This window comes from Dermochelys coriacea, chromosome 1, assembly GCF_009764565.3.
Source record: "Dermochelys coriacea isolate rDerCor1 chromosome 1, rDerCor1.pri.v4, whole genome shotgun sequence".
Classification (NCBI taxonomy): Eukaryota; Metazoa; Chordata; order Testudines; family Dermochelyidae; genus Dermochelys; species Dermochelys coriacea.
In genome coordinates, this window is record NC_050068.2 from 341,808,001 (window position 1) to 341,818,326 (window position 10,326).

Below are 10,326 nucleotides of genomic sequence, written 5' to 3' on the forward strand. Positions count from 1 at the left end.
CTATTTACTTCAGACCATTTCTCCAGTTTGTCCAGATCATTTTGAATTTTAATCCTATCCTCCAAAGCACTTGCAACCTCCTCCAGCTTGGTAGCATACACAAACTTTATAAATCATTGATGAAGGTATTGAACAGAACTGATCCCTGTGGGACCTCACTCGTTATGCCCTTCCAGCTTGACTGTAAAGCACTGGGAACAATTTTCCAACTTGTTATGCAACCACCTTATAGTAGCTCCATTTAGGTTGCGTTTCTCTAGTTTGTTTATGAGAAGGTCAGACAAGACAGCATCAAAAGCCTTACTAATGTCAAGATATACCACATCATCACTTCCCCCCATCCACAAAGCTTGTTACTCTAGCAAAGAAAGCTATTAGGTTGGTTTGATGTGATTTGTTCTTGACAAATCCATGCTGACTGTTATCACCTTTCAGAGTAGCAGCTGTGTTAGTCTGTATTCGCAAAAAGAAAAGGAGTACTTGTGGCACCTTAGAGACTAACAAATTTATTAGAGCTTTATTAGAGCTCACGAAAGCTTATGCTCTAATAAATTTGTTAGTCTCTAAGGTGCCACAAGTACTCCTTTTCTTTTTGTTATCACCTTATTATCTTCTAGGTGTTTGCAAATTGATTGCTTAATTATTTGTTCCATTATCTTTCCAGGTACTGAAGTTCAAATGACTGATCTGTAATTCCCCGGATTGTCCTTATCCCCTTTTTATAGATTGGCACTATATTTGCCCTTTTCAAGTCCTCAGGAATCTCTTCCATCTTCCATAACTTTTAAAAGATAATTGCTAATGGCTATCTCCTCAGTCAGCTCCCTGAGTATTGTAGGATGTATTTCATCAGGCCCTGGTGAAACGAAGACATCTTTAATTTGTCTAAGTAATTTTCAATTTGTTCTTTCCCTATATTAGCCTCTGATCCTAGCTCATTTTCACTGGCATTCACTATGTTAGGCATCCAATCACTACTAACCTTTTTGGTGAAAACTGAAACAGAAAAGTCATTTAATACTTCTACCATTTCCATATTTTCCATATGAATGATACTGTGAAGAAAAGAGCTGCTTGGGTGAACCTGCTGTGTGCTACTGTAAATCATTATAGAGCAAGGCTCACTTCCATGTAGACAATATATCCCCACATGCATCTGAAATTCTGCAGCAAGCCAGAGGAATATAAAACAAAAGGTATGTGATATTGTAGGCAAACTGCTACTTAACATCTCTATCAAAGTAATACATTTTAACTTAGCATGTTAAAAATGCAAGGGAAACCTTTAACTTCTAAGATCAATTGCAAGCACAGACAGACTCTGGTTTAGGAAGAGTATTCTGTCTTGTCAAGCCCACCTTATCGTCATGGAAGAATAAACAGCATAATTATTCTCACCTTTTTGTTGGTTTTCTAATTGGATCATTTGTTCCTTTCAGAAAATTCAAATCAACATCAGATGTATAGTGTGAGGCCACTGAAATATTGATTTGGTTATAGAAATGTCAAAGTTGGCAGGTAAGCTGTCTTGTTGTCTCAGGGGGCTTTTGCATTAGGAGATATTATGAAAACAGGCCTTTAGAATCTCATAAGTTTAACAATTTGCTTCTCTGCCACGCATGGGTAAAAATTCTGTTCTTTTACCTGTATGTAAATCTTACGTCTCACCCATCATTTAGAACACTGCTGTTTTGAATCAGCCTGACAGAAGGCTCAGTTGCAACAGTTCTCCATTTCAGAATGTGTTTCGTTTCTGGGTTGGCTACCGCATCTTTGTGGGCTATTAACATTAGTCTTCTGGTTGCTTATGCAAAATGAAACACAGTTGCTAGCAACCTGAGATGAATGAATCAAACCCTGTTTACAAGGAATAAAGTCTGAGGTGCGCTCTGCTGATCACTGGATGCAAGAAGTGTTATATTCTTATATACTTGCCACTCAGTCATGTTTCCTCTACTCTGCGACAAACATAGATTAAAGCCAGCTACAACATTTTTCTAATAAAAATCATTCCAAACTAAAGCTAATCAAATACAATCAGATTGTCCACAGAAGAGGGCTAACACGAGAAAACTTGGTTTGACTGTCTACCCACTTGAGCTTCAGAAATTACAAACGTAGAGCCCCAGCCTCATGTGGTGAGTGAAACTCATTTCTACTCTTTAGTGCACTGTACGTCTCCAGCTAATACTTTGCCACCACTAACTGCATGAATTCCAGTAACATTATGGGTGGTTTTGTTTTGTTTTTTTGGGTTTTGCAGTTGTTGTTTTTCCCTGTTCCACACACACCAAAAAGAAACAAAAACAAAAAAACAAACAAAAAACCCATCCTGGATAATAAAGGTCTGAACCAACTTCTATTGAAGTCAATGGAAAGACTCTAACTGACTTCAATGGCTTTGGATCAGGCCCCTACTTAGGGCAAAATTCTGCCTCAAATTCTGAAAGCCTTTCTTAACAAAGCTCCGAATGAAATCATTTAATGTGTGTTTGGAAGAGGACTTGACCAAGATGTTTTTGGTGAATAGTAAATTCACTCAAAAATGCATTTTTAAGGCACTGAAAATACTTGTGGGTTCAGGTCGAGTTTGGAAAATAATTTTGACACCTCCCCACAAAAAAAAACAACAACACAAACTTGAAAACAAATATTTTGGAAATAACAAAACAGCTTGTTTAGAAAAAAGTCAAAATTCAACCACTATGAAAATCTAGCATTGAACAGACATTGTTGATTTTTTTTGGACATTTTGAAACAACATTCAAAACATTTCTGAATAAAATTTTCAGTTTTTCATTTAATAAAAAAACCGCCAAAATTCATTTTCATTTTTAAATGGATTTTTTTAATTATTACCCCTCTTTTTGGTTTGGCACCCATTTGCTGAGTGCTCCTTGCAAGAGGTTTCTGTTTAACACATTTTGTGTGATAGACAGAAACTGCTCCCAAGATATCAGCTCTTGTATATTTCCCTGGGGGGAAAAAATGACATAAAGGGCTCTGAAATATTTATAATGAAATGAAAAAATGCTCAAAAATTGAGTCATTTGCACTGTGTGTAAAATTTCTGTTTTAAAAATCTGTGTTTCTGTAAATCATGCGGAATAAGCCTGCCACATAGATAACATATCCCCCAAAGCATCTGAAGTCCTACAGCAATTCAGAGCCAGAGAAATATAAAATGTAAAGTAATATAATTTATGGGCAACCTTTTCCTTAACACCTTTGTTGGAGTAATACATTTTAACACAGCAAATTAAAAATGCAAACGAGATCTTCACTGCCTAAACTCAGCTTAACAATTTTGCAAATTTTTTCTTTCTTCAAAAAGAGATCAAATCTCAAGCTAAAAATTATTTATTTTGAGTTGAAGCTTTGTAACAAAAACACAGAAATTGGGCATTTTGATATGCAAAATAACCTTTTTTAATTTCACCAAATTTAGGGGGAAACATTAAATTTCAGGTGTACATAATCACTCCTAATGAAATGCTGAAAAAATTCCACAGAATTTTTTTGTGGAAGATATTTTCACCACTTTTTCCTCATGAATTGTCATCTCAATTCCAATTACATGCAACCACTTTAGATTAGTGTATTGCAGATTACCATGCACTAACTATGGCAATTCCAGCAGTGCTTTTTTTTTCCACCAAATGCATCCGATGAAGTGAGCTGTAGCTCACGAAAGCTTATGCTCTAATAAATTTGTTAGTCTCTAAGGTGCCACAAGCACTCCTTTTCTTTTTGCGAATACAGACTAACACGGCTGCTACTCTGAAAGCAGTGCTTTGGGTTTTCCAAGCTAGAACTTTTGAAAAAGAGGTTTGCAGAATGGTTTTGCTTGTTTGTTTTGTTTTAAATCCCATAAATTTAACCCACTGGGTTTTTAATTTTAATTAAAACCTGACTATGTTTTTCTTACTTTGCTATGAAGATAATAAAGGAGAATATGCTCAACAAATCATTCCTGTGTATAAACAAGAAATGAAACCCCACAATGTTGTCAAATGTAGCTACCTAAATGCTGCAATATTTTATTTAGGTACTTAAAATAAGTGATTAAACAGCAGGCATAGTGACAGAAGAAGAGATGCCCCAGCAAGCCTCAGATTCTGCAAATATACACAGCAGTAACTTTACCCATGTGTGTAGTCTCACTGGGCATTCATGTTGTTTAAAGCCAAACGTGCTAAATTGCTTTGCTGTATCAGGGCCAGAGTGTGATCGATCCCATAGAATGTAATTGGAGGTTCCTGATATGAGCTTGAAGTTTTCAAGGAATAGAAAGAAAATTTATTTGAATGAGCTTTTTTTCCTACTACCAGTCCATTCTCTATGTTCAAGATTTGAACTCACCCATCTCAAAATGGATTGTGCTCCTATTCAGATCAGTTACCAAACAGTTTTTAATTGTAGTGACAACAGGTTCTGACCTTTACTTAGCTGAGTTGAATTGCTTGTCTATGTAATTAAGATCCCTTACCTTCTGTAGCACAAATGGGAGGCAATGCTGTCTAGTTGTTAAAGCTGAGGACTGGGCACCAGGTCCTCTTGGTCCTAATCCCAGCTGCTACTGATTCAGTGTAACCTTAGGTAAATCACATTAATCTTCTTCTGCCTTAATTTATTTACCAGCATTTTTTTAATAATAATGCTGAACTGCCTCACAGGGGTTTTGTAAAGTGTAATAATAAATATTTGGAAAATGATTTGAGATTTTAGACGTGGAGCACAGAGTACTATCATAACAACTTGTTGATTTTTTTTCTTTAAAAAAGAACAGAGATTCCTGTAACAAATAAATCACGTATGTGCAACATTCTGTTACTAAATACACTTGTAGGGCTAAATTCCCAACTAGTGTAAATTGGTTATTATCCAGTGATCTCAATTGACTAAGCCAATTTACACCGAGGATCTGCCTCAAAATCTTGTATACTAAGAAACTTAAACTAGCATTGAGAATTTAATAACCCAGTGGCCGTCCCATTCACATAACTTCCAACATACAACTGAGCAAAGTCTAGTGTGGAACAAAATCCATCTAATTCCATAACCTGTCGGAAACTATGTGCTGATGTCTCACTCAAAAGCCATATCCACCCCCACATAACGCACCCAGTCGTGAACCACTGCTACACCAGGGGTGGAAATTAATTTCTGAACCTCGCTAGTGATTAGCTCATGTCCTGAAGGATAATAAAAGTTTTAAGAAGACTAGCAACAGCATACAGACAATGACAAAGCTTGAGCTGCCTTTGACAACCACATTCTTTTCCTATGCAAATCAAACCACGGACCTCTTTGGGGCTCTTTTGGTCCGGCTTATTACCAGATGGGAAAATCCATTTTTAACTAGCGGTCGTTGGAAATTTTTGAAACGTTCCAATTTCAGCAAAAAATACTCTGTGGCATTTTTCACAGAATTTCTTTTTCAATGACCTGAGACTTTTACTTAGAGCAAAGTTTTTATTTTGCACACCTTTTCCACTATCCTATCCAATGTGTTTATTTAACTAAATCTTTCTTTTTTCTGCATATGCTTTTTTGTGTATGCTTCTCCTCAATAATTTTTCATCTTAGTACATTTCCATATTTCATTCTAAATGCAGACAAGGCATTTGTTAAGCAAACTGGTATTGGTTTTAATTTCCAGAGGGTCTTGTTTTTTCCCCTCATTACGAATGGAGTTAAGCAACATTATTAAAGCATTTGTCTTAATATTATTGATCTTACCTTCATTTTTCTTTTTTTCCCCCACTATTGGGAAATGCTGTTACCCATCCTTAGTCCATCTTGCTAACATGAGTTAGCTCCTGACAATTAAACTGCTAGCATGTCATTTCTTTCATGGCAATCCCCTATCTGAAAATTATTTAGTGCAATTCACGGTTGCTGCAATGCATTATTATCTGCAAAGGTATCACCTCACTCACCCTAGTCCCAGCTCAATCTGATCTGTGTAAAATCCTAATGAAAACAAATGCAATTCTAAGAATAATGGAAAAAGGTGCAAAATACAATACATTATGCTTAAATCATTTTTACTGCTACTGTATGTGGGTGTTACTACAGTAATGAATTGTTAAAGACCAACTTAAAACAACACTTTGTTCTTAGAAAACCAGCTGTATGTCAATTTGTTTTTCATCACAGTACCGAGGGAAGGGGAAAAAATGGGGGCTTCAAAAGATTTGAAACTGCAAAGCGATGATTAGGGAACCTTGCAATAAAGTATGCAATAGCTGACATTTGGAGGGTTTTTCTTTCTTAAAGAAAACTACTGGGAGTGATTCAATCACTCTGCTTTAGGGGCTGTCACGGGAACCTTCCAAAGAAAATGTCCACTCCTCAACATAGTTTTCTTCTAAGAAAAATAAAGATGATGTGAAATTAAGCAACGCAGTTTTTCTTTGGGTCCTCAGGGCATCAGAACTCGTGCGGGTTTTGGATTCAATTAAATGAATCATTTTAGGAAGGTAAAAGTAATCCAGCTGTTTCAGAGAGACTACCGAGCTCCCACGGCTCCCGCTGAGGCTGGTTCTAAAATCACAAGCTAACATGACAGCATAGAACCATAGGCTTAGAAGGGACTGCGAGGGTCATCTAGTCTAACCCCCAGCTCAGATGTAGGATTCGTTGTGTCTGTGCCATCCAAGACAGATGACTATCCAGCCTCATGAAACATGCTGGAGAGGCAGTATGTTATAAAAGATAGGCATTAGAGTGGGAGTCAGGAGACCTGCTGTGTGAATTTACAGGCAAGTTATTTCACCCTTCCAGACCTTTTATTTCCTCTTCCACCCTTTGTGTGTCTAGCCAATTTGGATTATAATTGTTGGGGTAGGGGGTGTCGCTCTCTCTCACTACGTATTTGTGGAGTGCCCATTGCCTATCCCGATCTCATGTAGGGTCTCCAGGTGCTACGATAATACAAACCAGTAATATTCAGGAGGCACTGAATTTTGCTCTCAGGCCTTGTTTACACTGGCAAGTTTGTGCGCAGTAAAGCAGTTTTCTGCCTGTGACTTCCGAGGTGCACATGCTTCCAAGGCACTTAGTGTGCAGAAACTGCGCAGTTGCAGTGCTATAAAAAAACCACCCCAACAAGAGGCGTAGAGCTTTCCGCGCTGGGACTACAGCGCTACCGTGCCAGTGCAGACACCGTGGTGAACTCAGCGCTGTGACTGGCCTCTGGGAGGTGTCCCACAGTACCTGTTCTCGCCTCTCTGGTCATTGGTTTGAACTCCAGCCGGAGGAATTATGAGACCTACGGACAGATTTCACGATGCATGACAGAAAGGGACCATGATCGGGACACACTGCAGTGCAGGATCAAAGTGAAGGAGCTGTGGAATGCCTACCATAAGGTGCGGGAGGCAAAGCCATCCACAATGAAACACCTGTTGCCCAGAGTCACGGTCTTTAGGAGCAGGATGCGATGAATGGCCGAGCACACTTCCATCAACAAGAGTCCAATGGTCGACTTTCCCATTCCAAACTGGTTAGCGACCTAAGTCTAGAGTAGCCAGCTTCCACGGTGCAATCGCCACATGCTTCTCCAATGGCAGGCAGCTTTCATTCTTGTGTCCTTGCAACGCAGGGCTGGGGCGAGTTCATCACACAGTCCCATGAATGTGGCTTTCCTCATCTGAAAGTTCTGACCCACTGCTCGTCATCCCAGACATGCAGGACGATGTGATCCCATCACTCAGTACTTGTATCCTGAGCCCAACAGTGGCGTTCCACTGTGATCAGCACCTACGTGAATGCCACAAGCAATCTCGTGCTGTAGCTACTACACCTGGTGAGATCAATGTTGAACTGCTCTTGCCTTAGTAGTTTAAGAAATAACTCCACTGCCACTCGTGACATGTTAGTGAGAGCAAGCTGCATATTAGTCAACAGTGCAGGATCCATTCCTGCACACCAAAGAGGCAGAGTAGAGTGTGCAGTACACAAACCATTGAAAGATGGCGCCAAATGTGGATGGAAGCACAGGGATTGCTGGGATGCAAAGCAATGCATCACAGGGCATTGGGACAGGACCCAGGATCGCCCCATGACTCCCTCCACCTTCCCACAAATCTTAAAAAGAAAAGGAGTACTTGTGACACCTTAGAGACTAACAGATTTATTTGAGCATAAGCTTTCGTGAGCTACAGCTCACTTCATCGGATGCATTCAGTGGAAAATACAGTGGGGAGATTTATATACACACACAGAGAACATGAAACAATGGGTTTTTATCATACACACGGTAAGGAGAGTGATCACTTAAGATGAGCTATTACCAGCAGGAAGGTGGGGGGAAAGGAAGAAAACCTTTTGTGGTGATAATCAAGGTGGGCCATTTCCAGCAGTTGACAAGAACGTCTGAGGAACAGTGGGGGGTGGGCAGGGGAATAACATGGGGAAATAGTTTTACTTTGTGTAATGACCCATCCACTCCCAGTCTCTATTCAAGCCTAAGTTAATTGTATCCAGTTTGCAAATTAATTCCAATTCAGCAGTCTCTCCTTGGAGTCTGTTTTTGAAGTTTTTTTGTTGAAGAAAAGCCACTCTTAGGTCTGTAATTGAGTGACCAGAGAGATTGAAGTGTTCTCCAACTGGTTTTTGAATGTTATAATTCTTGACGTCTGATTTGTGTCCATTCATTCTTTTATGTAGAGACGGTCCAGTTTGACCAATGTACATGGCAGAGGGGCAATGATGGCACATGATGGCATATATCACATTGGTAGATGTGCAGTGAACGAGCCTCTGATAGTGTGGCTGATGTGATTAGGCCCTATGATGGTGACCCCTGAATAGATATGTGGACAGAGTTGGCAACGGGCTTTGTTGCAAGGATAGGTTCCTGGGTAAGTGGTTCTGTTGTGTGGTGTGTGGTTGCTGGTGAGTATTTGCTTCAGGTTGGGGGGCTGTCTGTAAGCAAGGACTGGCCTGTCTCCCAAGATCTGTGAGAGTGATGGGTTGTCCTTCAGGATAGGTTGTAGATCCTTGATGATGCGTTGGAGAGGTTTTAGTTGGGGGCTGAAGGTGATGGCTAGTGGCGTTCTGTTATTTTCTTTGTTGGGCCTGTCCTGTAGTAGGTGACTTCTGGGTACTCTTCTGGCTCTGTCAATCTGTTTCTTCACTTCAGCAGGTGGGTATTGTAGTTGTAAGAATGCTTGACAGAGATCTTGTAGGTGTTTGTCTCTGTCTGAGGGGTTGGAGCAAATGCGGTTATATCGTAGAGCTTGGCTGTAGACAATGGATCATGTGGTGTGATCTGGATGAAAGCTAGAGGCATGTAGGTAGGAATAGCGGTCAGTAGGTTTCCAGTATAGGGTGGTGTTTATGTGACCATCGCTTATTAGCACCGTAGTGTCCAGGAAGTGGATCTCTTGTGTGGACTGGTCCAGGCTGAGGTTGATGGTGGGATGGAAATTGTTGAAATCATGGTGGAATTCCTCAAGGGCTTCTTTTCCATGGGTCCAGATGATGAAGATGTCATCAATGTAGCACAAGTAGAGTAGGGGCATTAGGGGATGAGAGCTGAGGAAGCGTTGTTCTAAGTCAGCCATAAAAATGTTGGCATACTGTGGGGCCATGTGGGTACCCATTGCAGTGCCGCTGATTTGAAGGTATACATTGTCCCCAAATGTGAAATAGTTATGGGAGAGGACAAAGTCACAAAGTTCAGCCACCAGGTTAGCCATGACATTATCGAGGATACTGTTCCTGACGGCTTGTAGTCCATCTTTGTGTGGAATGTCAGTGTAGAGGGCTTCTACATCCATAGTGGCCAGGATGGTGTTTTTAGGAAGATCACTGATGGATTGTCTCTGGGATAGCTGCTACTCTCTGAGCAGCACTGTAACTGCCAGCACTTCAACTCTGCCAGTGTAGACATACCCTGAGGTACACAGATGAATGTCACTCAAGTCAACTGGGTGGCACTGGCACATCAGGGCAGAGTTGGGACCAGGATCTTCCTTATTTATCTAGTATAGTATAAATGAGGTGATGCTTCCTTGCATCAAAGAACTTATCTTTTTGTTTAAAAACTCCGGTGTCTGCTGTGCCAATATGCATTCAGGCCCTATGTTCTGTAGAACATTTCAGTTCAATTGTCCTGGTCACAGAGTGTGGTGAGAATGGTTAGGGTAAACAGAAGATTCACAATGAATAGGAGAAAGGCTTGATACCCTGACTACAGGCAGAATGTGCACAAGTGCTCTGCTGAATAAAAATGGAACTAAGAACTGCTTAAGTGCATTGATGAACTGGGGCCTAATACAAAGTTCATTGAAGTTAATTGGAGTCTTTAAATTG

At 40.1% G+C, this 10,326-nt stretch overlaps 1 long non-coding RNA gene across 1 annotated transcript in view; it reads right to left on the reverse strand.

Moving 5' to 3' along the window:
* LOC122456892 overlaps nucleotides 1-5,826 on the reverse strand; it is a 97,356-nt gene extending 91,530 nt beyond the window's left edge. Inside the window, exon 1 of the long non-coding RNA XR_006276053.1 lies at nucleotides 5,743-5,826. This is a non-coding gene — a long non-coding RNA (uncharacterized LOC122456892). The remainder of the gene's footprint in view (nucleotides 1-5,742) is intronic.
* Between the last annotated feature and the right edge of the window lie 4,500 nt (nucleotides 5,827-10,326).